General features: G+C 47.7%; 1 pseudogene; it reads right to left on the bottom strand.

Moving 5' to 3' along the window:
- Nucleotides 1-8720: 8720 nt before the first annotated feature.
- LOC118623424 lies at nucleotides 8721-26128 on the bottom strand (annotated as a pseudogene).
- Between the last annotated feature and the right edge of the window lie 1173 nt (nucleotides 26129-27301).

Genomic DNA, 27301 nt, shown 5'->3' with positions numbered 1-27301 from the left:
GGTGTGGCTTTCATCTGTGTGGTATTAACTTTGGTCAAAAGATGGCAGCAAAGTTCAGCTAGTTCTTCAGATGCCTCCTAAGAGCTGGGGGTGAAGCGACCATGAGTGGGAGACAGCTGGCCTTGGCGATTACACGTGGCCTTTTCTTTCTGCTCATGTATCACAATATTTATTAAATATTAAAATACCATAAGTTCAGGGAAAGCCAAGTTACAATATTAAAATGACATTAATTCATTCATTTGCTAATTTGCAAAAGTAAATATCTATCAATTTCCAAATGTTTGAGAACCTTCCAGGAACTAGCATTGTGCTGAGAGCTGATGATACTTGTCAGCAAAAGCAGTCACAATTCCAGCTTTCATTGAACACAGAGCCCTGTTTGAGGCAGACATTAAAAAGATAAGCAGAAAGAATTTATAATTATTTATATACTTACCCATAGAATGTGAGCTCCATGAGATCAGGGAGTTTTGTCTGGTTAGTTCCCTGATGGATCTCAAGTGCCTAGAGCAGCACCTGGCAGAGGACAGGAGCTCAGTAGAGGGTTGCTCACTAAAGGAAGGAGAGTAATTACAAATCTGAGACACATGTACCTGGAGCACGTGTCTGTGTGAGTATCTATTAAAGGAACGTGACCTGCGTTTGAGGAAATGATGCTTGAGATGAGGCGTGAAGGATAAGTAGGAGGTAACTAGGTAGTAGTGTGTGTGTATTGGGGTAAGAAGTCCCCAGAGACCAGGAGTAAAGGCCTTGCAATGGTGGTGGTTGTGGGGGGGTAGGGAGCAAAAAGAGGCATGGGGAGCTTGGCTTATTGCAAGGAGCTACAAGACAGCCAGTGTGGTACAACATAGAGAGTGAGGGGTGGTACTGTGAAGGTGAGGGTGAGGATGAGGATGAGGGGGAGGGGGAGACAGGGAGGGAAGGGTGGGTGGGGATGAGGGGGGGTGACAGTGAGGGGTGGTGAGGCACAGTGGAATCGGATGAGTGGAAGGGCCTCTGGTGTAAAGAATGAATGGTAAGAGGAACAAGAGTAGATTTGAGAAGAACAGGTGGGAGGCCATTTATCACAAGTCTAAAGGACAGATGGCAGCAGCTTAGGCCGGGGAGATGCTGATGGAGTGGGGGGAAGCTGTCAAAGCCACCAGGTACTTGGCAGACAAAACAGGAGAATCTGCTGATGTACAAGCTCTAGAGCAGTGGTTCTCAACCTTCCTAATGCCGCGACCCTTTCATACAGTTCCTCATGTTGCATGTGGGTGTATCTGCATGTGGGCAAACCCACCGGGAGACGGACTGTGTCTCGGTTTCTAAGACCATCGGAAATATGTGTTTTCCGATGGTCTTAGGTGACCCCTGTGAAAGGGTTACTCGACCCCCAGGTTGAGAACCGCTGCTCTAGGGGATGGTGAAGAGGGCTGTCCCAGGGGTGATTGATAGATTCCTGACTTGGGCTGACAGGATGCTGGAGGAACAAGGGAAGATCTTGCATTCTGTCTGCGCACATTGAGATTTTGACACATCCTAGTAGAAATGAGAAGTACATAGTTGGATTTAAGGGTCGGAGCTCAGAGAGGGTAGAAATGGATTCGAAGGTATTGGCATGTAGATGACATCTGAAGGAGAGGGCATGATTGAACTCACTTGAACCTACTTAGGGAAAGAATGTAGGGGGAATGGGGGCCTAAGTCTCGCCTTGAGGAGTTCCCACCCCAGGTGGAGAAGGATGGATTTGGCAACAAGACAGAAGGAATAGCCAGAAAAGAAAGGAGAAAAACCAGAAAAGAGTGTGTGGGTATAGTGAACAGAGCTCTGTGTCCTGAGAAAGACAGGTCAGCATCTTCACCACCATCATAGTCCTTCCCTTCAGTATGTCCATCCGTCCGTCCATCCATCCATCCATCCATCCACCCACTTAGCAGTGGCTGCTACTAGGCCCAACACAAATGTCCTTGGCTCCTGGTAGAGCCAGGCCCTAGAATATAATAATTTTAGAGCTACCAGAATTCATAGGTCAGGGCAAACAGGAATAAGGAATAATGGCATAAACAGCAACTCCAGTTACTTGTGAAAGAAGTTAATGGGAGAGTTTATTTATTTACAGATACCAGAGGAAAGACCACTGGACCAGGGGTCCGGAAACCTGAGATCCAGTCCCAGTTCCCCCACTGGCTGCTGTGCCAGCTTGGGGACTTCTGTCACCAGGCTTGATTTCCGTGTTAGCATCATTACACTGCGGGGGGAGGAGGGGGACTGTGGGTGGGTGGGTCGGGGGGAGGTGTTAGAAATGAGAGGGAAGATGATCCTCACCGTGTGTACTTCATGGGACTCTTGTGAGGATTTTATGAAATCAACTGTCTAAACGTGCTTTGGAAAACATATAGCATCAGATATGTTTCTCTATGGCATAAGGAATGTTTATTAGTCACATAAAAATAGAACCATATAATTTCTGAACCTGGAGCGTTTCCAGGCATTTATTCCTAAAAAGCTGTGCGAATCCTCTCTAGCCTGCTGCCTGCACCTTATTCTTTTCTAACTAAAGATAAAAAGCAAAACAAACAACAACAACAACAAAACCTCTAAAATCTATTACTGATACAAGGAAAGGATAAAAACAGGATTTTAATGGATTCCAGACCACCCATGCTAATGGATTCCAGGCCAGACAGGGAAAACAGAAGGATGACCACTAAATCCTCCAATCTGTCTGAAGCGGAGGAAGAGAGAGGCCTCATCCTGCCACTGTCTGGAAACCCTGCCTGGTGTGACAGCTACCAGTGCTCTTTCTTCGGGAGGGCCCCCCCGCGGCTTCTTAATCAGCCCTCTTGGGAGCAGCGGCGTGGCGGTTGTGGCGTGGTCCAGGGTGGCGAAGACCTTTCTCATTCACGGGGTTTATCCCCAGGGCTCCACTCAGCCAGGACAGCCCCTGCCCGGAACCGGAGCCGGGCTCCCGCGCTTCTCCCAGAAACCGTGCGTCAACTGCGTTCAAACCCTGCGGTTAGGGGTTCAGGCTCTCCTCTCCTAAGTGTGATCTTGATGTGAGAGGTTAGACAGCTCATTCATTTCCTTAGATTCTGCTTTAAAAGTACCTGGAGCCCAGAGACTAACACATCACGAAGCAAATAAAGCTTCAGCTTCAGGGCTTTTCAATTGGACGGCCCTTCGCAGGCCCTGTGCCTTGTTTTATCTTAGTAATTTGGTTGTCGTCTTTTTAAAAATTTTTTATCCTCACCTGAGGACACTTTTGCATTTTAGCTTCAGATAGAGCGGGAGGGAGAGAGGAGGGAAGAGAGAGAGAAATATTGATGTGAGAGAGACACATCGACTGGCTGCCTCCTGCACGACCCCAACCAGGGCTGGGGACAAACTGCAACCGAGGTATGTGCCCTTAGCGGGAACCGAACCCGGGCCTCTCCGGTCCGCAGGTCGATGCTCCAACTGCTGAGCCAGACTGGTCAGGGCTGGTCTTCTTCTTAAAGAGCCCAAACCTGCTGCGGCCCTGCTCTGAACTAGCAAGAACATGCTGTATGTGAGAATTACTGAGACTAACTGGGTTGTGTTTGATGCCTTCAATCCACTCTCTCATTTTACTCCAAGTTTGTTTTTTTTTAATCCTCACCCGAGGACATTTTTTTCATTTTTTGTTCAGGTAGAGTGGGAGGGAGAGAGAGGAACAGAGAGAGAGAGAGAAACATCGATGCGAAAGGAACACACCGAGTGGCTGCCACCCGTACGACCCAACCAGGGCTGAGGACAAACTGCAACCAAGGTACGTGCCCTTAGCGGGAACCGAACCCGGGTCTCTCAGGACCGCAGGCCGACGCTCTAACCGTTGAGCCAAACCGGCCAGGGCTTTACTCCAAGTTTTAAAGGTATATTTATATAAAGTGGATTCCTAAGTTCTCTAGAATTCTGGGATCCCTCTTCTAATGAAGAAAATTGAAGTGAGCCCCCTTTCATAGTAATGTAGGGAATCCGGCATGCTTCCCAATTCTAACATTTCTTGGGAGCTGGGTGGAGAGGAGAGGGTGACTGCCTTCTGTTACCTCTCAGGCCGAGTTTCTCCTCCTGCCCGGCTCAGCTTCTGTCCCCTCCTCTCAGCACTTCTGTGGGAACGCGGCCCCCCTCCGTCCCAGCACGCCTCACCCAGCCTGCTGCTTACGGTAACGGATTTCTACTGAAAGGCGGAGGGCGGTTATAGAGCAGCAGGAAAGTGTAAGTCAAACACTGGACGTGAGTTTTCCTCAAGATCACCCTCCGTGGGAGGATCTGCCTCTGCAGCCTCAGGGTTTGTTCCCTCCTGGAAACTGATCTCCACTTCTCACGTCTCCTCCCCCACACCCCTTCTGCTCTGTCCACACAACCATCTTCCCCTCTGACTGTCAACTTAGAATGTCTCGGTTCAATGCTAAGGCAAATTGTTGGCAATTTTAAGCCCATCTGGACTTTGGACATGGGGAAAAACAAGCAACATCGCTGTTTCATGGAAACTCATTTTTTGGTCTCTGATGTTCACCGAGAGAAAGGTGGCTTCTAACCGGCACTTAGTGGACCCTTGGTTACCTGCTCTTTAGGCTTTGAGAGGCAGATCAGTGTGAAGCCTTCACAAGGTTACATCCGTGACTGTCACAGAAAAGTAAAGTGAACTCCCTGGCCGGTGTGGCTCAGTTGGTAGGAGCATCGTCTCCTATACCAAAAAGGCTGTGGGTTCGATTCCCAGGCAGAGCACATACCTAGATTTCAGGTTCAGTCTGCAGTTGGGGCAAGTATAGGAGGCAAGTGATCAGTGTTCTCTCTCACATCGATGTCTGTCTTTCTCTCCCTCCCTCTCTCTAAAATCAATAAACATATCCTCAGTAAGGATAAAATAATAATAATAAAGTGAGCACACACTAGAGACGTACTTATCTCATTAAGGAAAGACCAAATCTGGTTCAAAGGAATATAGGAGAAACAGATGTATTTGTAGTTGCTGAAAGAAACCACACTGGAATAAATGACATCAGTTATACACACAGTTGGTTAATGTCACACAGGGCAATAAAACTTTGACCTTTAGGCTATAATCTTTTTTACCAGGCAAAAATAACATCTTTGTGGGAAAAATCTATTTGTACTGTTATTATATATGAGTCATTGATATTGCTTTAAGGTTACACAATTCAACATTCACAAATCACTGGAAAGTAAGTCATGCAAAGGCACATGTCACACCCCTAGAATTCAGTAATTCTCCTAGGTGGGCCCACTGCATGTAACCAGGGCAGACAGTTAGCCTTTTCCATATTTTCAAGTTTGGGATTTATTTTTTTCCTCTAACATTAGAAAACAATTGTATTTTCCTCTCAACTTTTCTAGGTATACAAGCATTTAAAAATTCTTAGCTCAACAATGGTGTCGATGATAGACTATTTTAGAGAATAATATGCTCAACACAGTTCTGAGTTTTAAGCCTTCCCTGACCCCACAAAATGCTCTTATTTAGAATAATCTATGAATGGGTTAAGTGCAAGGAAGTTATATACATGGAGGAAATGGAAGGGACTGGCCATGACCCCTAGTGTGACTGGATGCTGGACTAAAGATATTATAATTATGTTTTCATCAGAGACACAAAGACATAGTAACTTATTTCCTCTCCATTAACTTTGACATATTAAACTAAAGTTATAAAACCTTAAGAGAAGTTGAAACCATAGATTCTTCTGGCTGATAGGCATGATTTTAAAGATATTAAAGGGAAGACAGTGTAAAACATATGTCTTCTGACTGCTCACCTTCCGACGGTCAGTAGTTCACTCTAGAGCAGTGCCCCGTCCCGAAAGGGCGAATGGGAACCGGGCTCACGTCCATGACCGCCCAGGGACGTCCAGCCGACCTCCTGGGATGCTGCCCTGTGGGGGGGGGAGACGGACAGCTCCTACTTGTTAGCACTACAAGAAGAAGGCTATTCACAGATGAGGAAACATAGGCAGGAGTTAGTGGAAGCATTCACATAACAAATAGTCCATGTGTCCATCTGCAGCATCCCCACCTCTGCACTGGAGTTCGATTCCAGCTGAGTCCCACAGGATCCCAGCACGCTCCCTTGGGGGGCTATCACGGACATTCTGCAGCCTTTGGGGAGGCCGGTTGCAACCAGGGGAGAGTAACAGTGACAGCACTGAGCTACCGCACATCCCAAACCTAATGTCACAGTCACTGAGGATAAGTAGGATGAGATAATCGTGGAATCTACCAATGATCCCCAAACTTAAATATTAATTAGGCTGTAATTAACCCCAGGTCCCAAGAAGGCCATGGATGAGGCCAACAATAACAGTATTTATAAGGTTAAATTTATTCTCCATTTCCCTCGCTTATTCTTGTTGCGGAACAAACATGATGGGAAAAAAGGTCAAAGGGTTTGACTGGTGGCTGGGGGTGGCGGAGTAAACCTCTCTGAGTTTTACAAAATTGCATAATGTGTCTATTTATGTAATTTGGAATGTGCTGCCATCAAACATGAAACACTGCTTTTTGAATTTTTTTTTATTGTGGTAAAACACATATAACATAAAATTTACCATTGAACTATGTCTAGGTTCAGTGGCATTAGGTACATTCACAATGATGGGTAGCAGTCTCCACCATCCACTTGCAGAACTGTTCATCCTCCCAACAGAAACCCCAACCCAATAAGCAAGAGCTCCCGTTCCCCCCCTCAGCCCCTGTCAGTCACCGTCCACCTCTGTCTCTATGAACTTGACTGTTCCAGGTCCCCCATGCATGGTGGAGTTATGCAATATTTGTCCTCTCGTGGCCGGTTTATTTCATGAAGCATCATGTTTTCAAGGTCCAACTGTGCTTTGTTTTTAAACAATGTTGCTTTCAATACTTCATCTGTGAGTCTCAGAATAACTTAGTAGTATCTTGTGATATGATAGAATATGTCTGAAACTCAACATCTCCAGTTTTGCCTCACAAAACAGCAGGCAGCTGGGTTCTGTTACTTTTTAAACTTTGTTTTATTTTTAAAAATTGTTAATAGCCTTCGATTTTTAATTTTTATTATCTGTCACCTTTCTATAAAAGCCTATTTGCTTCTGTAGAATAAGAACAGGGAAAACACAGTAAAGAATCTTCACCAAGTGATTAATCTTAGCTGCAAGTATGACTTGCAATTCAGTAATGAAATGAAATCTCCTTGTACCTGGACTGAAAAAAATCAACAATATATTCTGTTCATCGCTCCTCCCGGTGAGCCCAAGAGATGGGACCATGACTGATGCCACTTGTTAGGCGATAATGAAATGCAATCGGTGTCCAGCAGACCCAGCAGAAATACTCCAAGGCACAAGAAAAATATGCCTGGATGATATTCTCCATTTTTCAAACTAAAAGAGCCAATTGCCTCCACTTTGTGCCCAGAATGCTGCCTTTTCTAGACCGAGGCTCACGCATGGATTTCATGCCCGGTGAACCAGTCACCAGGCGCTCAGAGCTTCTCCCAGCCCTCCTCACATGCACACGGTGAGGGGGAGGGGATGAACTAAGAGAGCAATATAGTAGGAAAATAAGATCAAATATGATCAGGTAGTGATCCCAACCTAGTTCATCCCAGCCGTACTCCAATTACAGTCAGTAGCTCCTAGGTGTACCGCAAAACAACCGTTACAAGGAAGGAAACGCTTCTTTAGGATAAGCCTCTCGTGCTCGCTTCGGCAGCACATATAGGATATGCACTAAAATAGGATAAGCTTCTCATGAGCAGTTCCAGTTGTCCCCAAATTCATGCCATTAAATGCAAGCCTCAAGTCGAGCGACACTTAAAACACAAACATGCAAACACACACACAAGACCAAAAGGAGACAGTGAAGAGAATAAATTAGCACCAGCTGCAGCCCAATTAAGCAAAGGCTTCCACAAGGGAAAGCTTACTTACAATTTACCTAAACAAACCCTCTTCCTTTTTGTTGCAATTTGCTGCTTATTAATTTTTCTTATGAAAATGACGGCAAAGGGTAACCAAGAGCATTGCTGCCACTTCAGAAGAACAGAAAACCCCAGCTCTTCCAGTCCAAAGAATGTTTTACAAATATATTTTTAGCCAAATATTTACACTTGTAACATTTAAAAAATATTTAAAATGAAAAAATCAGTTACACATGCATGTAGTTAAGAGTCAAAGTTGATGGTGAAAAACAGTCATTTCCAGCTCTCCTTACCTCCTTGGAGACCACAGCTTCCCCATCTTTTAGCTATTTCTTCTGATATTCGTGTGTGTTTCTAGATAATACGCTTCTCCTGTGATTTCTGGATTTATGAATTTTTACCTTATCTATTGACTTCCTGTATGATGATTTTCCCGTCTTTCATCATGAGTCCTAACACTACCAGCCCCCCTCCCTCCCCACAACTCCCAACATGGTTATAGTATACTGAGGGGGAGGAAGGAGCGGAGTAAAGAAAGCCTGAGGTCTAGTCTGCTGTGCATTGCGAAGTGCATAAAAATAAGCAGAGGAAAACTAAGAGCCAGCTCTCACATACATAACTGCTCGCCAGGCACAATCCAGAGCCAGCCCATTGCATATGTTAACTCATTTAACCCTCAACAAGCCAATAAAGTGGGTCCTGGGATTATCCCCACTGTACAGAGGAGGAAACTAAGGCACACAGAGTTTAAGTGCCTAAGAGATGCTACAAGTCACCTTGGATCACTAAACTAGATCCAAGACTAGAGGTGCGACAGCTCTTTGCAGCGGCAGAAGCAATAGACAGTGGCAAAGGAGACGGTGATGGTGCTGGTGACGACGATGTGGACAATGCCCGGCCAGCACGGCACACACGTGCAGCTGGGAACCACAGCAAGAAGGGAGTGCAAAAGTGATCCAGGTTTTGTGGGGAGATGATGGATATGCAATTTAGGGGGAGATGCCTCTCTAAGTAAAAGAGCACGAATTTAGGTAGCAAAATGAATACTTACTTAATTTGCTTTGATTTTTTTTTTCATTCTAAATATCTACAATAGTGGCAAATAGCAAACAGTACAATACCCAGGAAAACAACACAATGTATTCATTAACAGCCTGGCATCCTCTCCAGTTCCTTTCTTCCTATTTTAGCTGCGTGATCTTTGATCTCCTCAACATATGTCAACAATTTTGTAACAGTGTTTGCTCAAGAGATTCTAGAAAGCTAATTTATTTTTTCCTCTACTGTGATTGATAAAAATGTGTTTTTAATATTTACGGTTTAGCACTTCCTTTCAGCATTACAACTTGTTACTGGAAATATGTGAACCTTAGGACGTCGTGCGTTTGAGAAAACCCTAGTCTACAGATCTTTCATTATGAGCTGACAATCGCAGGCCTTTTCAGTGTTCGTGTTGTGACTACCTTACCTACTCTTGGAATTGATGACATTCACAAACCAACGACCAGAAAGGGACCCAAGGTGTGGAGACTCCGCTCACTGCTTCTGAGGGGGAGACCCAGGGCTCTCACCCGGACCTCGACTGCACAGGCCCTCACTCAGCTCTGATATGGCGCAGTTCCCCGTGACAGAGCCTGTTGTTTCTCCAGGAAGTTGGCATCCTGCCCCCAAGAGCTGTTGGTTTCCTTCCCGGCTGAAGGCTGGAGGGCACTGGGAGGACGGCCCTGTGATCCTGGCCAATGCCGTGCCACTGGCAGCAGCATCTTGGGGGTGGGAGGCTCAGGCAGCCCCTGGAGGGAAGCCCGGCCTTATTCCAGGAGGGGGGCTAGGGCTCAGTGGGCAGAAACCGTGCCGAACATGATCACGGGAAGATGTGCTGAACTGGGCCTGAGATGAAGGGGAAATACGCATTTCATCATTCAGATCAAATACCTGAGTCATTCCACCCGAGTAAAGACATCCGCCTTCCCTTGAACAGCTTTCGTCACGGAGCCACGGAAAGAACAAGGTGGGGCAGCTACCTAGGTCAGCAGTCCAGAGACCTGGGTTTGAGCCCGTCCTGGGTTGTAGTGAACAAGCTGTTTCCTCCCAGCCTACAGCTCCTCACTGTCAGGGGAAGCTGGAATGCATCATCAGCTTGGTCCCTCTCGGGACCCTGACTAACACGGGAGTGTGAATGGGAATCCCCACCTCTGATCCCAAACCAACCGGGCAGTTAGCACAGTGGGAACCCAGCTCTGGCCACGCTTTTGGGGCAGCTCGGAGCAGCCAGCCAGGCGCCAGCCTGGAACTGAGAAGCACATCCAAGAGAGGGCACCATAAACCACCCTATCAGAACAGAACAGTCCCACTGTCACCCAGGAGTTGTAGAAGTTTGTACGAATTCATGAAACCTTGGTGTCTGAAAAGTTCAATAGAAAAGAAAGAGTATGAAAGAATCTATAAGCACCTTCTTCTAGGTAAAGGCTTGGCAGAGTGTATTTTCAACAATGGAGATAAAAAAGAATATCATTTCCTGACTAGAGCATCTGAATGCTTTTCTCCTCCCCTTTCCCTTCCTTCTTCCCCATCCCCCTCCTCCTAATGGATGTAAAATATAGTGAGGCTTATCACATTCTACATTCTGTTCATGTCAGCATCTCAACTGTGGGCGTTTCCAGTTAAAACCTTAGGAAATGAGCTATTAGGCCACTGCTTCTCCAATCAATGGAAAAATTACACTTTAATGATGCCTGGTGACCCTGTGCAGGTTAGAATATGCATACCCCAAGCAGTAAAGGACCTTCTCTTCCCCAAATTTAGACACTGGTGTGCAAATCTGTTTGGAGAAACACCCTGAATTTCAAGAGCCCAATCATAAGATCTCTGGTGTCAGTTGTTTTTAAAAAATGAGTACGCAGCCCTTTTTCTTTGTTCAATATTTTTTTTTATTTTAAAAATCACTATTGTTATCTCTGGTAATAAAAGTAACACATTTCTGTAATAAAAGTTACAAAGTGCGTGCCATGAAACGGTAAAGGCCCCCATGACCCCCGAGATAAACACTGCTTAGTTTATACTCACCCAGATATTTTTCCGGTGGATGCTATTACAGATCTTTATAGTGCGTATAAATTGAAAAAAGGACAAGCCCATGGCTCCTTTCCCTTTGCCTTTTCTCTTGGTGGGGCTTGGCTCCCAGCAGTGGACATCAGTCAGCACACACGGAGCTGCTCTCTCTCGTGACACCACCGCAGTATCCCCTTGGACGGAAGCACCATGGTTGTCGAATCTGCTAGTGATATGCATTTGGGTTGTTTCCAGTATCCCCGAATAGGAACCGTAATGAATAAAATCCTCGTATGACAATCTTAGTGCACATCTGCGAGTGTTTCTGGGAGAGAAATTCCCGGGAGGGGAATTGCTGGGTCAGGGACGATGCCTGTCTTCATCTGGACAGAGACTCCACAACTGTCTTCTACCACAACCGAGCCGATTTGTACCCATCATCGCTACTCCGTGAAGGAGCCTGCCTTTTCCACTCATACTTTGCTAACGCTGTGCTCTCAAACTGTTCAAGCTTTACTGATCTGATAAACAAAGGAAGACATCCTCTTGTTTGAATTTTTCTCATTGGGATTGATTTATACAATACAAAGATATTATATGAGGAATCACTAATAATAAGCCACTCAACAATAAGCAAATAAATGAGTAAAGCTGCCCAGCTGGTGTGGCTCAGTGGTTGAGCGACGACCCATGCACCAGGAGGTCACTGGTTCGATTCCTGGTCCGGGCACATGCCCAGGTTGTGGGCCCAGTCCCCAGTGGGGGGCATGCAGGAGGCGGCCAATCGATGTACTCTCTCATCAATGTTTCTCTCTCTCTCCCTCTCCCTTCCTCTCTCTCTAAAATCAATGAAGAAAAAAAATATTTTAAAAAAAGAGTAAAGCAGTAATGAAAAACATTAGTACTTCAAGCTTTCTCTAATTATCTTAAACTTTCTCTAAGTTTCGGCAAATGAAAGTGAGATGACTGCAGGGAGCAGCTTGGGCCCACTTCCGTCCTCCAGGTCAGGAGGGTCCAGAAGGGACGGTGTGCTCTAGGTCTGCCACCTTCCTGGTCCTGTGCACCTTCTCTCCTTCCCTGCTCCCTGCCCAGCTCCCGAATGCCGTGTCCCTCAGCTCTCTTCCTCCCCGTCACCCAGGCATCCCGACTGTGGGGGAATGCTGGAGCACTGCCCGACTAATTCCCAGGAGCCCACCCGGGAATCAAGCCAGAACCACACACAGGCAGGCTGGGCAGAGCGGCCGGCAGGCCTCACCTAGAGCACGAAGGAACGCTGCCTCCATGACTCCTTCCTTCGAATTTACACCAAACCCCAAGTCCGATATCTGTTCCCTCCATTAGGGGACACAGCTGGTCCTTAAGATGTGCTCAGCTAGAAGGGCGAATGGTCTCCCCTCCACAGAACCGGAGCGGCCCATCCCCGGTGGCGGCAGCACTGGCCTTGGAATGGGGGTTCCCTTTTGAAAGAAGGCTGTTGTTTCCTAGTGTTTTCCCCTAGTTCAAAGAGAAATGCATGGACGGGATAAAAAGAATTCAAAAAGTATGAGAAGACCGAATGAAAAGTAGGCTTCTCCCTCAGTCCAGAGCTCCAGTCTGGCGACACCTGTTAATACTTTCTGGTCTGTGCTTCCAGTAATTTTCTATGCGTGCTCACATGTCAATTTTTTTTTTTTTTTTTTTTTACATAAGTGGAAGCAGCCATGTACGCTGTTGTGTACCTTGTCATTTCATCTAAGGCATGATAAGGGTTTTTCCAAACCTTCACATCTGGATGGACCTCCTCCCCCTCGCTGCTCCGCACCCTGCAGCAGCTCCGCCCCCAGGGGCTTCCCGGCGCTCACTGCCGCTCGTGGGGTGAGACGCAGCCCCTGGGCACTAGCGGGGCATGTGCAGGACCCGCCCCTACAATGCAATTGCTGGGTCACAGAAGTTTTGCTTTTTCAGTTGGGTTAGATATTATAACATTGCTTTCCAAAGAAGCTGCCCCGTTTCACACTCCACCAGCAGTGTAGAGGGGCTTCCTTCTCCTCGCCAGAGAAGCCCGTCAAGGATCTGCAGTTCCCATGCACTGCACGTGATAGAACTGTCCCGAGGAAACGGATCTCTAAATGCAAGACCTGAATGGCATGAATTGGAATCCGTCTGGACCCCTCAAAGCGGTCAAACCATGCCCATTGATGTGAGTCTCTGTGACGTGTCTCCAGGGTGTTAACGTTGGCTCTTCTAGGCATTTTCCGAGGTAATTACATCGTGATGCCTAACGAATCCTAAGTCAGTTCACGTAGGGAGTGGTCGTTAGGGTAGGACACCCCGCAGGTCTGCGAGAAGATGTGTCCTGGCCCGGCCTCGTTTGTGCAGGAGGGGGTGTGGCAGTGGAGGTTGGTTGGGATCCCAGCGAGTGCCAGGAGAGCTGGCTGCACCCAGTGCCCTGTCCAGGAACTGCAGACGTGGCGGGCTCTCCGGGAGGCTCTGCCAGCTCCCCTGGACGCCCCAGGGCTGAGTCCAACCATGAACTCTAAGCCTCACTCTGCCACCGAGGTTGCCATTCCCAGGAGAAACAATCCCTGGGAGAGGACCCCCACTGAGCAGTTCTCCTCCTGTCCGAGGCTCCCTAGCCTAAAACAACACGACATCTTCAATACCATCCAAATCCCCCGAACCTCCCCCAGGCCTCCAGGAGAGGACCAGGGCAGGAAGGGACGAAGGGAGAGCCTAACAGTTGCTACACCTCCGTCTGTGCCTTGCGCTATGCTAGGAGCACGCTTAGCATCCCTTCCTCCTTTTTAAGTCACAGCATCATCTTTGCACTGACCTCACAACCTTCCACCCAGGGGTGTACATGGGACTCAGAACAGGCCCATCAGCAACCTCACCAAGGTTTTTGTTGTGTTTCTCGGCAAAGACCCTCTGCTTCCTCCGCCCGTCCTCAGTGCTGAGGGTCACGCGAGACTCGGAGTGTGGAGGGAGGCCTCTCCCAGTGAGCCGGTGGAGGAGGAGTGGACAGAGAACACGGATTCCCAATGACATCTTTGGGGTGGCTGGGTGTTGCTGTACCTGAAAGCGAACAGCTCCCTGGATTTTTCAGCCGCACGAGCTGATGGAGCCCTTGCTTACACTATTTTGGTTAACGCAGTAAAGAGCTGGAATTTAACCCAACTTTGTGTGACTCCAAAGCCAATGCCCTTTCCACTGCACGCAGCAGCTTCTCCAGAACACCGCCAGCATTTTCCTGACGCCCACACTCTCAACCCCAGTTGCGTGATTCAGGGTGAAGAACAAGTCCAACGCAGCCAGCCGTGGGCTGAGGACACTTCTAGTACCTGGCCCTTTGCAAAAGTCACCCCTCCCCAACAGACACACACACTCACGCCTACTTATCCCTCTGAGGGCTCCTGGCTGGGAAAAGCTTTCTTTGGTGTCTGGTCCCCAATCATACTTCGGGGTTTGGGGGCAGACTTCGTTGCAACCTACCCAACCTGTGTGGTGGTAGGGACCCTCAGAGGACCAGCTGAGATCTTGCTGGAACTCTGTGCCCTCCTGGGGCTGGGGGAGGAGCACCAGCAATTGATTGTCGCAGTGTCCCTGGGAAAACATTGCCGGGAGATGGTCTTAGTCTCTTTGGGATGCCAAATAAAATACCTTAGACTAGACGACTTAAACAACAGAAATTTGTTTTTTTTTCCACAGTTCTGGAGGTTGGGAATCCCAAATCAAGGTGCTGGCAAAGTAGGTTTTATTCTGAGGTCTCTCTTCTTGGCTTGTAGGTGGCCATCATCTCTGTGTGCTCCTGTGACCTTTTCTTGTGTGCGTGATGAGAGAGAGAGAAGAGGGGGGAAGGGAGAAAGAGAGAGAGAGAGAGAGCTCTCTGATGGTATCTCTTTTATATATATTTTTTCTTCCGTCCTCATCAGAGGATATTTTTCTATTTATCTTCAGACAGAATGGCAGGGAGGGAGAGAGAGAGAAACATCTACCTGAGAGAGACATATGCACTGGCTGCCTTCCGCACGACTCCGACCAGGGCCGGGGACCAAACTGCAACTGAGGTACGTGCCCTTGACCGGAATGGAACCCTCGACTCATTGGCCTGTGGACTGACGCTCTAACCGCTGAGCCAAACTGGCCAGGGCTCTGATGGTAAGTCTTATAAAAATAATGATCCCATTGGATCAGGGACCCACCCTCATTTACTGAATTACTTCCCCAAAGGCCCTATTTCCAAATATGGTCGCATTGGGGTTAGAGCTATAACCTATGAAGTTGGGGGTGGGGCACAGTCCATAACAGAGGCACTGGAAACTTCTGGTCAGAGGACATGTGGAGGAAACACAGAACTGGACACTTGGGAGAACTTGCAGGCAGTTGGTGCTGCTTCCCAGAGCCCAGGCAGAGGCCCTCGCAAGCCCGGGTCGGGCATCTTCGGACCGCGCAGCCTCCACGCAGGACAGAACGCGTCCTCCTCCTTTGTTTTGGCAGCGATGTATGTCAGACTTCCTGATTTCAAGATAAATCCACATGTTATGATTGTGGTGTCCCAGCTGGGAAAACTAAATTAGTTAACTGAAAATGAAAAATGGGAAAATTAAACCAGCAAATTCTCCAAACATATTGGGCTAATTTAAAACCCAGGTTAACACTGATTTATTGTTTTAATAAGATTCCTGTGTAAGAAAAAAAAATACTGGTCTGCAACATAAATAAGTATGGGGAATGTGTCTGTTTGGCTGCAATATACAGGAGTAACAGGGCAAATGATCACGTTTTCTGCATTTTTTACTAAAATCATTGGACCTTAAAGCATTACTTTTTTTTACCCCAGGCTAATGTCCAAAGAGTATCATGACAATTTACATGAGTTCTCCCTCACTGAAAATGACCCATGGGGGCACTGGCTCCCAGCTCTGAGCCAGGACCGGCCCACGGCCGAAGGGGACGCCCTGCTCAGAAGAGGCCGAGCGGAGGGACAGACAAATTTGCCCTCAACCCCAGCCCCAGGCCAGGCCAGGTCCACATGCAGCACACAGTTGTCCCTGTAGGGCTGAGGCTTCAGGAGAGTCACCCTTCTCCTCAATGAGTCAAGTGCACTTCAAGTTCAGGAGCTTGGCCAGCTCCCCTTGGCGTCTCTGGCCACTCATGCAGAACCGTGGTCAAGGGCTTTGGGCCTCTCGTTGAATACCCCGGAAGAGGCAGTCATGTGCACTCCCATCGGACAACAAGGTGCAGACGTTGCATGGCTCACCCACAGCCTCAAGATCACATGGTCATCTCTGACTCCGACACAGAGGCCAGACATGTAAGGGCCACTTCTAAGTCCTTGCAAAGATGAGCAGAGCCAAGCACCCAGGTCTCTGATTTCTCAGGAAATAACCTCTTGGGAAGGTACAGGCTCTATTAAGCAGGCAATGAGCATAAAGTGGATTTAACTGTGTCCCCAGTGTTTTATTTTGTGAGCTCAGTGTTGGATACATGGGTATCTCTGAAATTTTTCCTCATCCTTTTTCAAATGTCTTAAATATTGTATAACACATTTTGTAAAAGTTACATTAAGAAGGCATTGAGGCAGAAAGTAGAGGTATCTTTTGAAACCCAACATGCTTGCTCAGTTTGAGGGGGGAACTGAAGAGTTCATATATGTTCATAAGAAGTCCATATAAGATACTTTAATCCAGGGCCTACAATGATTTAAAGCTTTGCCCAGGCTACAAGAAATAGAATCCATCAGCTATTGAGTCGAATCCTAAAATATTAGCAATGGACCATTCTGCTTTTTCTTTGGACTCAATAGAATAGAAACGTTACTCTTTTGCTTTCTCGCATGCAGAGTGCATTTAACCCCTACAAAACTCATTTTCATTCATATGGTTCGCACACACAGCCCTAGAAAGGAGATGATGGTCTTTTGCCTCTTCGTTATGAAGGGTAACATTTGGACACATCACAGGAGGAGGCCGAGAGGGAGCAGGAGGGCAGAGTCAGCTCCACAAACCTCACTCGCCACCACAAAGGCTTTGCTCATTGCCCCACCATTTGGCGTTCTGCTGTGTATCAGATGTTAGATAAATGTCCACTCCCAGTTAATGTTATCATTATTGATTTGTATTTGATGGATATTTATAACACCACATTATCAACAAACAGAAGATAAAAAGGCTGAGGATTAATGGGAGCTGGAAAGGTTTCATGAAGGACCCGACGTCTCTGGGGAGGTGCCTGCTCACATTAGCCAGCCCCCGACATTGATTTCCATGGAAAATGCTTTCGAGGAAAACCCAAGGAAACCTTTCAGAATGACGGCAACTCTTATCTTTGGGGAAATGTTTAAGTGTATGTAAATATGTGTGTGTTTTTAATTGAACTGTCTTCCTGTTGATAGTAAGGAACCCTAAGTAAAAGAGTTAAAGCCAAAAGACTTTGCCAAATACAGTAAGTACATATTTCAAAGAAGTTAAATGTGGTGCTATTTACTGCTCCCTGAACATTGACAACTTCAGTGTGATTAGGTTGATGAGAGAGTTGCTAGTTGAGTTAGTAAATAAAAATAAAATGAACATTGCTGATCATTTTATTTATTTGCCCAGGCTACAAGAAATAGCTATTGAGTCGAATCCTAAAATATAAGAACAGTTGATGGGGGGAGGCGGGGCTTAAAAAGAATACAATGGACCCATTGGGAAAAATAGAGAGCGCTCGTGCCTAGCTGGAGAGCTGCATCCCCACCGGCTGGCACGCAGCCTTCAACACCGTGTGATGTGGAGGGAAGGGCAGCGGCTCAGGAGTCGGGGAGGTCTGGGTGGGACGTGGACCCCCCTTACTAGATGTGTGACCTTGGGCATCTGGCTCCTCGTCTGTGAAATGGGAATAGTACATGGCCCCCGGACAGTGGTTGGGAGGGAATTTCACGGATGTCAAACTTGGAACCCAGGGGCTGGCACATAACAGTGTAATTTCCCTTTTCACCTCAGGAAAAGATGCTTCTATCTAGAAGTCTCATTCTCTCAGAAAAAGAGTTTAGGTTTGCATTTTCTATAGCAACAGGGAGAGAAAAATGGAGAAAGGGATTCTGTCAATAGTGTCTTTCTGGGGCTCCAAAACTGGTCAGAGTTCTTAATTATGGACTTTATCAGCCAACATGCAGAGGTATCGCTTTTGTAGTTAAATCCTGAAGTTCTTTCTCACCAGTTGCTAAGTGGCCTCTGCCTCGAGTCCCTGCCTGGCCACCCTCGCCGCCTTGGAGCCCTCAGGGTTCACCCCGACGCCTTAGGGTGGGGCCGGAGGGGTGTGCCTCAGGACATCAAGAGCTCTGGCTACTTGTCCATTCTGACGCCCTGGAATGGATCCCATACCCTGTGGGCTTCCAGCCATTTTATCACTGGTTTCTAACCTGTTCTCTCTTTAGACACCTCCTCTTTGGTCCATGACCTAGTTGCAGGACAGCAGAGAACTTGAAAACATTCTCCCCGGGGCGTGGGGGGCGGGGGGAGTGTCCCTCGTGTGGGCCAGAGTTGGCTGTCCTGGCTGGTGTCATGTCTACTTGGATGGTCGCCCTCTTAGCTTCCCCTGCAGTGGAGTCGCTTTTCCTTCTAAGGTTTGTAATTTAACCCGAAGGGGTGTGACAAGTCCCAACCCACAGGCTAGCTTTGTTTGTTTTGAAGGATTCTGAGCCTGAAAAGAGGGATCTCAACACTGCGTTCCTGCGGGTGGGCCTGCTCTTTCCTCTTTCCCTTTCCCCTCGGGCACATGCGTTCTCTCTGAGAGCTGACAGAGGGCTCCCAGCCCACACAGAATGCGGTGAGGTGGCTCCCCATTCCCTCTAGTGGTGCTTGTCCTGAGCCACCCTCTCTCTAGGTGGGCAAGTGATTGGAGAGGCCCAGGAATCCCTCCTCACACCAGCGCTGGGCTGTCCCGCCATTCACGCCACAGGGCACAGATGTCCCAGGGGCCACCTGTCTCCGTCTTCACTGGGCTTGACTGTTATTAGATACTGTTGTGATTAGTAAAGCCCAAATCTATCCAAAACCTTACAGAACTCAGATGCCTTTGGTCACGCATTTTAAAAGTCAACTAACAGGAAAAGTGCAACAACTATCATGTAGGAAGGCTGTAAAATTGGACATTAATAAGAGGTCCTCACCCTAGAAAAGTTGGACAGTATCACAATGCGCTATGGAAATGAGAAAAACGCACACAATTCAATGGTTAGCACATTAGTGGAGACAGAAGAACACCGGCTCCTGGGAAGCCACCATTCCCCGGCGGGTTGTTCCTAGTTCTCCACAACTGCGAAATAAACAGGAGAGTCAGGGCAGGTCTAGAGACTCAGACCTCAGGAGGGCGAGCCCACATCTCAATGGGTCTTTTCCAAGCAGCTCACTGAAGGCGGCTGCATTCAAGTATGTCACCACCTCTGGGAGCATGGAGATCTAAGGGGCTGCAGGCCAATGCAATTAGATTGGCATCTTCCCTTCCTCCTCAGTCCCCTGCCCTCCTGTCCTTCCCTCCTCTGGCGGGTCTTCAGAAAAGTGTTGGCAGGTAGCAGCCAGCCGGGAAGGCTGCCAGGTTTCTCGACGGAGGAGCTGTGCTGCAGCTGTGTTGGCAGAGCAAGGCACGGAGCAGCCAGGGTAAATGAATTAAGCCCTGATTCTCTATGGTAAGCCACGGGACATCTGTAACACACGGGGCAGCTGCTGGCTGCCCTGCATCAGCTGGTGTGGTGCTGCAATAGATACGGCCCTGCAGTGGTGACCACAGTGAAGAGAATCACCGTGCTAGAACAATGCCGAGGGATACACCTTGTTTTAAACAAAACCTCAACACAAAGCCTTTTTTTAAAAAAAATATATAAAATCTCCATTTTCTTATTATTTGCTGATGATGCTGTAATACATCTTCAGTCAAGCTGCACTATTTTGAGCAACCATCTCATAATCTTTCTCATCTAATCCCAAATTGGCAGTATTTTAGGGAGTGGCCAGTTTCCAAGGGCAATGTGCCAAGTCTCTACAGAATTAAATAAAATGGGGAATTGGCAAAGTGAAGGTGACAAATGTATGTAGTCATCTCTGTGTCTCAGATCCAAAAAGCATTACTCTTTCCTCAAGAAATTGAATGAGTCGTGACTAAGCAATGGCGTGGTAGACGGTCCTCCAGGATAACCTTAATGAATCTCTAAAACTTCCTTAGGAGTTCACTTCTGACTTATAAAATGAATGAAGCCCTGGCTGGGTGGCTCAGTTGGTAGGAGTGTCATCTCATATACCAAAAGGTTGTGGGTTCGATCCCCAGCCTGGGCACATACAGGAGAAAACCAATCAATGTTTCTCTCTCTCCTCACCCCCCCCCCCAACACTTCCCTCTCTCTAAAATCAATAAACGTATCCTCGGGTAAGGATAAAAGAAAATGAAGATATTTAACAAAGGATATGTAGAGTTGTTTATGCTTCAATACCATTGCAGTAGGCAGAATAATGCTCTACCGCCACCAAAATGTCCACCTCCTGCTCATCAGAACCTGTGCACATGGCCGTATGTGGCAAAGGGACTTTGCAGATGTGATTAGGGATCTTGAGATGGGAGATAATCCCGGATTATCCGGGGCCCCAATGCAATCACAAGGGTACTCATAAATGAAAGAGGGAGAGAAGATAATCAGTGTCAGTGACAGGATGTGAGAAAGACCGGACGGGTCAGTGCTGGCTTTGAAGATGGAAGAGGGTCACGAGCCAAGGAATGCAGGCCACGTCTGGATGCTGGAAAAGGCAAGAAGACAGGTTCTCTCCTAGAGCCTCCAGAAGGAATGCAGCCCTACTCCCCGTACTTGAGCCCAGTGAGACCGGAAGATAAAAATGTGTGTTCTTTGAAGCCTAAGTTTGTGGTCGTGTGTTACAGCAGCAATAGGAAGCTAATACAGTCACAATCAAATAATGTGGGAGAGCAGCTTAGAAGTTCTGTATTTCATTTAGGATTAAAAACGGTCTATTTCATTCAGACTAGATCCTCTGACACTATTTAGTTATTAAGCAAATATATGTGAAATATCTCAACTGTTAAAAAAATGTTATTTTCTTAGTTTCTTTTCTCAACAGGGACGTGAGTATCGAACCCTAATTACATTCTGTAGTTGGCTAGGTATGGAACAAGGGGTTTTCACAAAACCTAAGGCACACAAAAGTAGGTAACAGACAGAAATGGGCCCTTAGGCCTCCCATGGGTCACCACAGTGAGAACTTAACTCCTACATCTTGCTGGGCTTAGAAATAAGCAAATATTTAGATAAAACTCTAATTTTTCAATCCCAGGATTCTGAAATACATTAGAGTCAGCGTTCAGAAGTGGTTAGTATATCAGTCAAATGAATACCTCCAAGAACTTTAAGATTCAGAATTTTACTGGCAGAAAATGAAGGCATGAAACTTCTCTGAGAGTACAGCTTTCACAAGAAGAAAAAAGAATAAAGACACCTTTTACTTGAATTGTTCAGGTTAAGCTACTATTTCCCAAGGTGCATTTCAATGGCGCTTTCGAGGCCAAGTGTGCATTTTGTGTGATATGATCTCTCATTTCAAAAGGTTCTGGGGTGGGAAATATATATATATACATAAGAATCACTGTAGTCATTTATTAACATAACAACCCATCTGGCATGTAACTGAAAAATACAAGCCTGGGTAAGATTTGCATGGGAGCATGTTTTCCAAGTTCTATCCCTTTTGAAGTCTCTGTGCAAGTCAACGGGATCAGCTGCAAGTAATCCCAGGCCCCCCATGGTGCATTGTTGGGGAAATAAAAATAAACTGGAATTGTCAGGGTTAGGACCAGAGAAAATGATCTGCTATAGCATTGGCTTCTCAGGAAGAGGACCAGCCTCCAAAGAGAATGAACCAGGAACATAGAAAGTGTGGGTATCACCCAGGATCCTATTACTATTCAAATAGTCGAATTGGTAAATGATGTCTCTGGATGGAGAGAATATTTCCTAGCACATGGATCACCACAGAGCCTTCTAAGAAGGGATGGAGTTCATGTTGATTGAAGCAGAGCAGCTTCATGCTGGGGAAGCAGGGATGGGGGTGTGGGTAAAAACAGTATGCAGCTCTGCGGGAGAAAGGCTTAAGCAGATGGTCGTGGTGTTGACTAGAGGATTGGGGTCCACGGCAGCTCCGAGCCAAGAAGAAAAGTTCATGAAGCAACGCAAAAGCTCTCTGCTGTACAGAGCACACACAGGAAGTTACGCAAGAAAAACTGCAGCTCCTCGAGCAGCAACCATCAAGCATAAGAACCGAATTCTAAATCTCAGGCATGCTGGGGGTGGCGCTCTGGATACACTTCTCAGCTTGTTCAAATTGGGTAGGGAACCAGCTCTCCTTGGACCTTCCTGTTGAAGAGAATCAGTCCTTGTGGCTGGACTGGGGGGTGGCACTCCCAGTTGTGTTGGCTTTGTCTGAGTGGATAATTACATTGTTTTAATCCTCACCCGAGGACATTTTTGCATTTTTCCTCAGACAGAGCGGGAGGGAGAGAGGGGGAAAGAGAGAGAGAAACATTGACATGAGAGAGACACATCGAGTGGCTGCCATCCACACAATCCCAACCAGGGCCGGGGACAAACTGCAACCAAGGTACGTGCCCTTAGTCGGAACCAAACCCGGGTCTCTCTGGTCCGCGGGCCAACACTCCAACCACTGAGCCAAACCGGCCAGGGAGATAATTACATTTTTTTAGTAAGAAGCTGCAAGGATTTGAGTTTCGCATCCCTTCTCCAACCTTAGAGCTGCTGAGTTCCCGTTGCATGTACATTTCACTTTGCAATTCAATTAAGCCAGCCTGAAATTTAAAATGGAAAAAGTTAAAACAAGTCATCGCAACATTTAATCCCCGGGTTTGGTCCTGCATTTACCTCCCCCAAAGCAGAGTCAGGCAGCTAAACAGAAACGGATCTGAAGAGGTGGGAACAAGGAAGAGAGGGAACAAAGTGAACTCTGAACCGAATCAGAGCAAATGAGTCAAAGCACAAGAGCAAGAAAGGTCCAACAAAGACGACGAACCATCGCTGTTCAGGGCCCTCTGAAGATGCTCAGGCAACCCCAGCACCGCGGAGAAGGCCAGTAGAGACCGGACCACGAGGTCATTTAATATCCCAGCTCTTCTGAGACATCACGCAGCCGGGTTCCCTACGAACAGCACTTGCTCCTGCAGACAGGGAGCAGGAGAGCATGCTGAGTGAGGCAATCGACTCTTGGTGTTATTAGGGTAGAGAGAAGAGGTTTTCGTCCCGGGAGAGGCCTTTTAGGTTTCAGACCTGATATATTCCTAAACACAAGGGTGGCTAATTGTACATTTTAATTTATGGAGGTTGAATGCACTGGAGCAGAAGAAATCTGTGCAAAGATTTCCTCAGGAGTCCCATTCTACGTGGGCTGGTGGAAGGAAGGGGGTAGAGACACATCTGCACACAGCCTGGACTTCTTAGCTGGAACAGCTGGGTGGCAGTCTTTTTGTTAACCTCTGATGGCTGCTGTTTCTTAAATTCTCATTTCTGTTCCTTCTTACTACTTCTTAATACACCCCTAACATGCCAGGGGGTGGGAGTGGGGTAGGAAAAAGGGCAGGTGTGTGCAGAGAAGAACTGGTGTCAGAATGAGGCCCACTTGGGCAAACACTGGCCTTCACTGACAGACAGGGCCTGCGGTTCATTATGCAAGACTTGGCCACTGAATTATTAGGTGACGGGCCGAATGTCGGCTCCTGTCTTTCTTCAGGTTCCCTATTGGCTTAGCTTACACCAGCCTGCCTGTCAGACTAAAAGTGGTGTGAAGCTCTGTAAATAGAAATGCCAGTTATGAAAACCCATGTGGCAATTGTCTTAGGCGGGGTCTCCAGGACACGGAATCGGAGATGAGCATTGAATGCGGTGGTCTCTTGGTGAGTGCTGTCTGGGGAGGGGTGGAGGAGGCAGGGCTGGGCAGAGGAAGAAGTTCAGCGATGATGCAGTGACTTTAAAATGCCTTAGCTAGTCTCAGGGGCTTTTGAGGCCGGATGGCCCTTCAGAGTTGTCCGAACTGGAGTGCGCAGGCCCGAACTTGATACGTCTGTATTGCCATTTAATGGCTGTTGATGTAGGAAACGCGCTGTCCTGGAGGGTGGTGCCCCATGCTCACTAGACATCACTCCTCCAGCTGGCCCTCTTCCTCAGAACCCCTTGTCCTCAGTTTTCTCATCTGTCTCTTTTCAGGCCCCTGAGCAACCAGCCAGCATCCACCACTGTCTATGAGTCCATAGATATGCTAACCTCAGACACCTCTCTTTCTATCCAAAATGGATGGGCAGGTGACTCATCCAAAGCTCTGCCCACCGTGAGGATTTCCAGCTTGTACCTACCTACTGACATAGGCATCATGACCCAGACTTGACCCTCACTCTCCATTGTCAGGTGGTCCCGTAGCTGAGGGAGAGGTACCTCCTATCACTGGAGGGAACGTAGATCTGAGCCACCTGCTCCTGCAGCTTCCTCGTGCCCCGAGGCCTTGTTTGTGCCCATTCCCAGATGCCCGGCTTTCACTTTGTCTGTGACAGAGTGGGGCAGTCAGCAGGGTGCCGGGGAAAGACCACACACGCGCTCACTATTGTGTCTCTCTGAAGTGACAGCGGCTGTTTCTTATCTGCCATTCTGATCGAAATGAACGCTCCTGTTCCCACGTTTCATCTGGGCCTTCAGTTCCTCTTCCCGCTCAGGGAGCGGTTTTTGGAGCCTGGCTCGTTGCTTTTCCTGCGTTAGAAGATTTCTTCCCTGTAAATCAGCATGAATCTCACGCCTCCCTCTCGTACTCCAGCTTTCTCCCACTTCCGCTTGCGTTCCACGAGTTCTTTGTGAACTTCATAGTAGTTTTATTTTTAAGTGATTCACTTTTTATTTTGATTATTTTATTGTTTTCTTTTTTCTCTTTTTAAAATTATCTTTAACTGTTGTATTACAGATTTCCTCCTTTTCTCGCCCACTGACGCCCTCCTCCCGCTCCCGTGGCCCCTGCCTTCACCACGCTCTGGCGTGGCAGGTTTAACTGCACACTCCCGGCACCACGGGGCTGGAGCTGACTCTGCGGCGTCTTCACAGGAGGTGGCAAGAGCCTGCCTCTGCTCCTGGCTGGGGAAACCCTGGTCCCAGCACTTACTGGCTCCACTCACCTCGCTTCAACCATTTTCTTCATGTTGTGTATTTTCAGTTCTTCCAAACGGTCCACTTCTCACTGCAGCGCTTTCTTGACCGTGGCTTTCGACCCATCATGACCATGGCCACGGCTTCTCTCACTCCTGCTCTTGCACCCTGTCCCAGAGCCGCGGGATCTGAGCACACGGCCCCTTACATGCTGCTTCGTGTTGCGATTTTCGCATTTCCAGCTGCCGTAGCAACGTTGACGGTGCTGCAATGTTCTCCAAAGATACACAAAAGGCACCTTCACCCTCGCTCACCACATCTCTTTTGAAACTTATGTCTGGGGTGTGATCTAAGTCTTCCATACACAGCACGCTGTCTCTTTATGCTGACACATTCCTCGCACCCAGATGCCTTTGTTTTCCTCAAAGTTGCTGCGTGTGTCTGAACGGGTTCAGCTCTTCTAAGCTGGGAACGGAGTCCCTGTCAGTGTCAGAGTGTGGCATGCAATGAACTTCACATAGCCCTTGATCTTGTCCTTGAAGCAGTTTCGGTGCACGTGTTCTGTTCTGTTTTGCATAGGTTCTACCTGAGTATGCAGATTCTTTTCTTGTTTTTGCAGCAGTTCGACCTGAGTAGGAGAATCCTCTTTTACTTACAAGGAGGTTGTCTTTTCTTCTTCCCAAAATGGCTCAACGGGTAACTCGCTGCACAGGGTAGTCGGCTCTTTCTGACAGCTGGATATGCTTTTAATGGCGTTGCCTCTTCGGCAGTCATACCCAGGAGGTCCTTGATGTGCTTCTTTACAGACTATTATTTGTAAACGCTGGTCTATGGGGAGCCCAATTAACTACCTTATTTCCTGGAGGTGTCAGGGATGTCTGGAGACACAGTATGAACTTCTCTCCAAGCACCTCGCTTCTCCTCACGGTGGACGTTCCCAGTGACCGGATGTGGAGGTTTGACCCAGCACTCTCAGCATCCAGTCCCATCAGCAGTGTCCTGGCTCTTGCCATCAGTGAGGTCGAGCCTGCAGCTCCTCCGAGTCTAGTCCTTCTTCTCTTTTAGCACTTCTGCGGCTAGGTGATGCTGATTCAGCCCTCGTCATTTGTCTGTGGGCAGGAGAGCCGGGCATGGATTTGGGGAAGGAATGTGACATCTTGCAAAGCAGAGACCTCTGCACCATCTTTAGGCAAGGGAGGAGCACTAGCCTTTAACAGGAAGGCCTGGCCATGTGGTAGGTCCAGAGAGCTCAGAAGAATTTGGCAGATCATGTCTTTCTGGCACATAAACCTATGTATACCTGTCCCATGTCTCCAGGTCCCACTCCTAGCCATGCTACAGCAACCTGTCGGAGCTGAGAACCCCATCTTCTCCAGAGCCCTGCTGCTTCCAGAAAGGCTGTTCTCCAGCTCTCCTGCCCTCCCACTGAGAGGAGTCTCTTTGCGTGAAGGCCCTCTGGCTTTCCCACCTAGCCTTTATCACTCTTAGTACTAACTGTTGCAGGTCTGGTTCCCAGGGGAGTAAAGTCGGTGACAGATTTGTCCACAGAAAGCTTATGAGGAAGGGGATGTGCTCTCAGGATCAAGCCTTGAAGGAGAGTAAAGGACGCAGAGGGAGGAGATGAACGGTGATGAGGTCACAACAAAGGTTCAGCTGATCCCAGGGGCAGCTCTGGATCCGGGATGCCCTTGCAGGATGGTCCCAAGTTAGGATAAGGGGGCCAGGCCTTTATACCCTGCACCAAACAGTCACCCCGTAAAGGCTGCCCCTGGGAAGGAAGTGTGACCTTGAGCTAGGTGGCTGGCTCCCTTCACTCAGAGCAAGGCCCAGAAAGTCTTTCAGCTGAGAGCTGTCAGCCTCTGGCACGGAGTGGGGGAGGGGAGTGAGTGCCTGAGTTCCCAGGGCGATCTGGACAGAGCATCCTGACACCCACTACGCTGACCTACCGACTCCCACGTTCGGATTTTCAGAAACCTTTACAATAAGCAATTACTTTAGGATCTTCGGGTAAAACTTAATGATGAAATATGCCTTTGTGAGCCTCAATTTACACAGCATATTAGATTTACTAGGGTCTCTCAAGTTTCAAAACAAACCAAAATTTATATATATATAAATAATGGACATATATATATAAATATATATATATATATATAATGGACATAGACAACCGACAGGGTCCATTA

This window comes from Molossus molossus, unplaced genomic scaffold, assembly GCF_014108415.1.
Source record: "Molossus molossus isolate mMolMol1 unplaced genomic scaffold, mMolMol1.p scaffold_m16_p_1, whole genome shotgun sequence".
Taxonomy (NCBI): Eukaryota; Metazoa; Chordata; class Mammalia; order Chiroptera; family Molossidae; genus Molossus; species Molossus molossus.
This window is presented reverse-complemented; position numbering and strand designations above follow the sequence as displayed.